This window comes from Plutella xylostella, chromosome 4 (genome assembly GCF_932276165.1).
Source record: "Plutella xylostella chromosome 4, ilPluXylo3.1, whole genome shotgun sequence".
Classification (NCBI taxonomy): domain Eukaryota; kingdom Metazoa; phylum Arthropoda; class Insecta; order Lepidoptera; family Plutellidae; genus Plutella; species Plutella xylostella.
In genome coordinates this window covers 70,919-77,058 of record NC_063984.1, presented here as the reverse complement: position 1 = coordinate 77,058, position 6,140 = coordinate 70,919, and the positions used below count along the sequence as shown (strand labels likewise).

Sequence of the window (6,140 nt, the reverse complement as noted above, 5' to 3'; positions counted from 1 at the left end):
ATGCATCATTAGAATAATGAGGCGTTTGTTAAAAAAAAAAAGTTCCTTTTTGGAGAAATAGATGGCGTTGTCTGGGGTTGTACCAACTTTCAAACCCTCAGAATACACTCAGATCACAATATGTTATTCTATGAGGCTAACGAAATGTGAAAGTGACGTATAATAGGTAGGTAGAATTGTAGTATTATTTTCTCTATGATGTCGATGTCACTGTTGCTTCAGCGTTCAGTGCGATTGTGCGTACAGCCGTTCTTTTCAAGTTTTCTCAGTTTCCTTGTGTTTCTCCTGTATTAATTGAGTTGTAGTTGAGCTATCTGCTCCTCCTCCCTTGATACTGTACAGTTAGTGCACTTGAGATAGTGATTTAATGATTTAACTTACTTACGTGAATGAAAATCACTTGGTATGAAATGATCCGAACACAACCATGAATGTTTTCGCAGTTTCCAATCAATTTTTCGCACATTTATCCGAGTCGCCTTAATCCATTATTGCGCCTGGCTTTCATCATTTGGAAATTTATGATGTCCTTTATTTTTACAAGTTGCGACGGCACACATTCTCATCTTGTCTTGTAAGTATTTCTTTGGGATCTTATTTAGGATCATAGTTACAATAAATAAAAATAGAAAATCAGTTCTCGCACGCAGCACCCGTTCAAACGGCGCGCATAGAGAAAAGAACACTACGTGACGGCGCGGGTAGAATTATTCACAGAATACTTAGCACTATCCCAAGCCACATGCAGTCTGAGCCTCGGAAGGATGGCTCGCTCTACCACCCGACATTTAATCACAACTAGTGAGTTCTTATTCTGAGTTTAGTACTCTTTGCTCTCTATGTAATTTTTGACAGTTGGTACACTGCGTTTTCACGCCATCTATCGGCTTACCCAAAAGCTCAACTGACAGCTGTCAAGGAAAACGGCTCATAGTATCTCTATTTAGTCTCGTGTACAAGTTCAGACTCCTTAGCATGAATTTTCGTAGTGAAAGTGAAGTAAAATTACTCAATGAATTTTGTAGGAAAATTTTTGTTCTGCTATCGACCGCCAGGGGCGCTGTCATTGACTTATATATTACTAGCGTAAGGACAGGCCCAACCGCTCTAGAAAATGACACCCTCGCGTTGGCCCTAAAACCTCACAAATCTGTCATAATTTGTATGAATTTAGGGCCAGCGCGCGGGTGCCATTTTCTTTTGACAAAAAGTTCTGAAGGGCGTATCCTTCCTTTTGAAATCATTGGGCGCTGTTTATATTTTCATACAAAATTATGGCTTGTATTTAAACCTCCACCAGAAATTATGTGATACTGCCTCCAATAAATTCGAAATCTCCGCCATAACGGATAAATCATCACCAAATCATGCTCGCTTTAATATTTTTGAAATGAACCAAATTATTTTTTACTGTATACTGTAAAACTATATTATTATTAACATTATTAAAGTTTATTTCAAACCAAATAAAGTATAATATTATCATCGCTAAATAGATCGCACCCTCAGGATAATAGAGGCGTAATTCAAAAAACTAAATTGTTGGCAAATCGCAAAAAACGATCCGGAAATTTTCATTTTCAACTTTGACAGTATTGATTTAACTAATATGGGTGAAAATTGGACTATGTTATATTTTATTCATGAAGCCTGGCATGTCTTTTTTATGTTGATATAAAAGACGCATTTTTCCTGAAATAAAAATGACATATTATGTATCTAGCCTATCTGAAACCTAGTTAAACATTGTGAGATATGGCGTTTCGACTTTCTCCGTGTTCGGCATCATAAGGGTCACAGTGACAGTTAAATAAAGTCCATTTTTCTCTCCACCTTTAATTTGCAAGGTGCGGGTGCCTATATAAATAGAGTGAGTCGCCCGCGCGCCTCAGTTGTAATATCACCATGCAGAAATGACTAGATTTCAGATAGGCTAGATACATAATATGTCATTTTTATTTCAGGAAAAATGCGTCTATTATGTAGTCTGAGCCTATCTGAAACCTAGTTAAACATTGTGAGATGTGTTTATTATCGCATGGTAGAGAGAAAACCAACTGTGACCCATAAGCTACTGATGAGTATATCAGTAGATAAATAGTTGAATTTATAAATTCATAATGCATAGATCTCTCGGTAATAGTATAATTAGGGATAGCCTAACTTTTAAAATAAAAAAAATAAACACATGTTACCTACAACCTTTAATCAATTAATATTTACAAACTTATTTACTTAATCATTTATGAACAATAATTTACACAGCTAAATTACCAAACTAAACCACGCTAAACACAACTATAACCTCTCTCTCTCTCTCTCTCTCAGCCTTCCGTAGTCCACTGTTGGACATAGGCCTCTCCTAACGATCGCCACCCCAAACGGTCACCCGCCATCTGCATCCAGCGGCTTCCCGCTACCTTCCGCAGATCATCAGACCAACGGGTTGGGGGGCGACCGACACGCCGTTTGCCGACACGGGGTCTCCACTCCAGAACCTTTCTACTCCAGCGGTCGTCGGCTCTGCGGGCTACGTGGCCAGCCCATTGCCACTTCAGCGTGCTAATCCTTTTGGCTATGTCGGTAACTTTAGTTCTCCTGCGGATTTCTTCATTACGAATCCTATCTCGCAGGGACACGCCTAACATAGCCCTTTCCATAGCACGCTGAGCAACTCTGAGCTTGTGGATAAGCCCTTTGGTGAAGCACCACGTCTCGGCTCCGTAAGTCATCACTGGCAACACGCACTGATTGAAAACTTTTGTTTTCAGACACTGAGGTATGTTTTCAGTGAAGATGTGTCGTAATTTCCCGAACGCTGCCCATCCGAGTTGGATTCTACGAGCTACCTCTTTATCGAAGTTGGATTTTCCTAATCGGATCACTTGTCCTAGGTAGGGATACTGATCAACAACTTCGATGGTGACACCTCCTACAGTTACGGGCGATGATGAAACATGTTCGTTCGACATGACCTTTGTCTTGTCCATGTTCATTTTCAGCCCAACTTGTTTAGAGGCATCATTGAGGTCTGTGAGCATTTCGCCTAACTCCTCCAGCGTTTCCGCCATAATAACTATGTCATCAGCAAATCGTAGATGAGAGATATATTCGCCATTGACGTTAATGCCCAGTCTTTTCCACTCTACAAGCTTAAAAACATCTTCCAGTGCACAGGTGAACAGTTTCGGAGAAATAACATCTCCCTGTCTCACGCCCCTTTGCAACTGGATCGGTTTTGTGCTATGTTCGTGTAATCGAACTGACATTGTGGCAGCATTGTACATACATCTCAACACCTCGATATAGCGATAGTCTATATGGCACCGCTGAAGGGATTGAAGCATCGCCCAGAGCTCAATAGAATCAAAGGCTTTCTCATAGTCCACAAACGCTAGACATAAAGGTAGATTATACTCCTCGGTCTTCTGTATAACCTGCCGAAGCGTGTGTATGTGATCTATGGTACTATAGCCTTTTCGGAACCCGGCTTGTTCGGGTGGCTGGAAGTCGTCGAGTCTTTGCTCGAGACGATTCGTAATAACTCTCGAAAACAGCTTGTACACATGGCTCAGAAGTGCAATGGGTCTATAATTCTTCAATAGGGCTTTGTTGCCTTTCTTGAAGAACAAAGTCACTACACTTCTGCTCCATGCCTCCGGGCTTGTGCCTTCGAGTATGACGGAATTAAACAGCCTCCGAAGTGCTATTAAAATCGGTCTACCGCCGGCTTTCAGAAGTTCTGTCGTTATTCCATCATCTCCCGGAGCTTTGTTGTTTTTTAGCTGTTTGAGAGCTATACTAATCTCGTCTTGACTGACGTCCGGAATATCTTCGGTATAGTGTCGGGTGAGTGGCGCTCGGCTGTCGTGAGCACCGCTGGTAATAGGGTTTTGTGTTGTGGTGTATAACTGTCCGTAGAATCTCTCAATTTCTCCCAGAATTTCGGGCACTGATGAAACGGTGTTGCCAGTGTCGGTCTTCAGTTGGGTCAACAGAGTCTGCCGAACAGATCGATCTCTAGCAAAGACTTTGGAGCCCTTGTTTTGCTCTATTGCGTCTTGAATGCGCTTGCAATTGTAGCGTCTCATATCGCAACGTCTTGCTTTGGCGATCTGTCTGTTTAGACGTCTGTATTCGACCATATCAACTGAAGACTGCAACCTCATTTCTCTCCGTTCTCTTATGAGACTCAGAGTCCCATCTGAGAGTTTTTGAGGTCCTCGGTTGGTTCGGGACGAAAAATATTTCGATCCTACCTCTCGGACAGTTTCCACAAACCTATTATTTAAATCGTCAACTGTAACGCAATTCTCTAAACATATCAGGCGGTCGCAAAGCTCAGACTGAAAGCTTTCGGGATCCTGGATTTGAGCAGGAGTAGGACGGAGCGTGGACTTCATTAGACGGGAGCGTTCTATTTTGCAGTTTATATTCAAAGTGCCTCTTACGAGTCGGTGATCGCTGCCGGTCTTAACCCTACTGATCACTGAGACATCATTGAATATGTGCTTCTTATCCGTCAATATGAAGTCGATCTCGTTTTTAGTCTTCCCATCGGGGCTAATCCACGTCCACTTCCTTTGTGGCTTCTTCTTGTAGAAGGAGTTCATCATATAGAGGCCCTCCTTCTCCAAGAAGTCAGCCAGCATTTGCCCACGATGGTTCCTGACTCCAAATCCATGTGACCCCACTTTCGTCTCGCCGCCTTCTTGTTTTCCGAGTTTCGCGTTAAAGTCTCCCATCACCACCGTGAAATGAGTAGTGAACTTACGCAGGGCAGACGATACGTCTTCATACGCAAGTTCGACCTCATCATCGGTGTGCTTAGATGTGGGTGCGTAAACCTGTATGACCGTCATTGAGTATCGTTTAGATATTCTCAGGATGAGGTACGCAACCCGTGTCGACACACTTCCGATTTCAACGATGTTGTTGACGAGGGACTTGTTGACGATGAACCCGACACCCCCTTGGGACAGTTGGTCGCCCTCCCGGTGGTACAGCAAGTTTCCGGACTGGAGAATTTCCGTATCCTCTCCCTCTCGTCGGACTTCGGATAACCCTATAATGTCCCATTTTAACTTGCTAATTTCCTCTTCCAGCTCCTCTATCTTCACGTCTTCCCTCAGTGTCCGTGCGTTATATGTTGCCAGGTGCAAGGGTCGGTTGGGCTGGTAGCCGACTCTCTGCCGGAGATTCTTCGCACCCCCTGCCCCGCCGTTACCGTGACCGCTACCGGAGTCCGGGATAGCGGGGCTGCCGGGGACTGGGGGCCGGGGCTTTGTTTTTTCCATCATTAGGAGGTGTATTTGCCATAATCACCGCGCTTGGCAGGCGTGTTGGTGATTCTCCTTTTTTACGGCGGGAGATCGCCGCCTCTGCTAGGAGAGGAGGTCGGGTCGATTTACCGCCGCCCGACATTCGGCGTTGTCACTCGTTAGCACCACCCAGGGGGCACGTGTAGGGTAACTAGGGTTTGTACCTACGGACGTGAGCGACAAGCCCCCCAACTATAACCTATCACTAAATAACCTAGCTACACTAGATACGAGCTGAACAGTGCTAACGCTTCGACGGCTGGATCGGGAAAGAGGGCGGCGCAACCCAAATTTGTCTGGATAAGAAATGGTCAAATTTTTGTTCGAAAGAGTGAAAATAGTGCTAAAATTAAAATCATTCGCGATTCGGATATCCCTAAAATTAAGTGACTTATAATAGGTATTTTGTTTACATTGTATAACATCATAGGAGTTATTTATATGTATATTGTATATTCACTGAATTTGCATTATAAAAGTATTTCACGATATGTTCTAATAAATTATGTGTATTTATCTTTAAATATATTTATATATCCTCATAACAAAAAATACACAATTTATATTTCAAAAACAAATAACATTTCCTTTCAACTCACTACTTCAATCTCACACATGCATGAACAATGCTCACACTATTATTATAATTATTATAAATATACATGCCTCGTAACTTATAAAAAGGACCCCCCCAAAAGTATTAATTATGAAATATCCCTAATACCCCTTCAATTTCAACATATTTTTATCTATAAAACCATAAATGGCTAACGTAAAAAATACAAATAAGCGAATCCTTAATATATATTACCAAAATGT

At 42.3% G+C, this 6,140-nt stretch overlaps 1 long non-coding RNA gene across 1 annotated transcript; it reads right to left on the bottom strand.

The window, feature by feature from the left end:
* Window positions 1-2,185: 2,185 nt before the first annotated feature.
* On the bottom strand, window positions 2,186-5,608 carry LOC125490985. Its single transcript, XR_007268035.1, has 2 exons — window positions 5,521-5,608; window positions 2,186-2,305 (listed from the first exon to the last, which is right to left on the bottom strand). It is a non-coding gene; the product is annotated as an uncharacterized LOC125490985 (long non-coding RNA).
* Window positions 5,609-6,140: the final 532 nt, after the last annotated feature.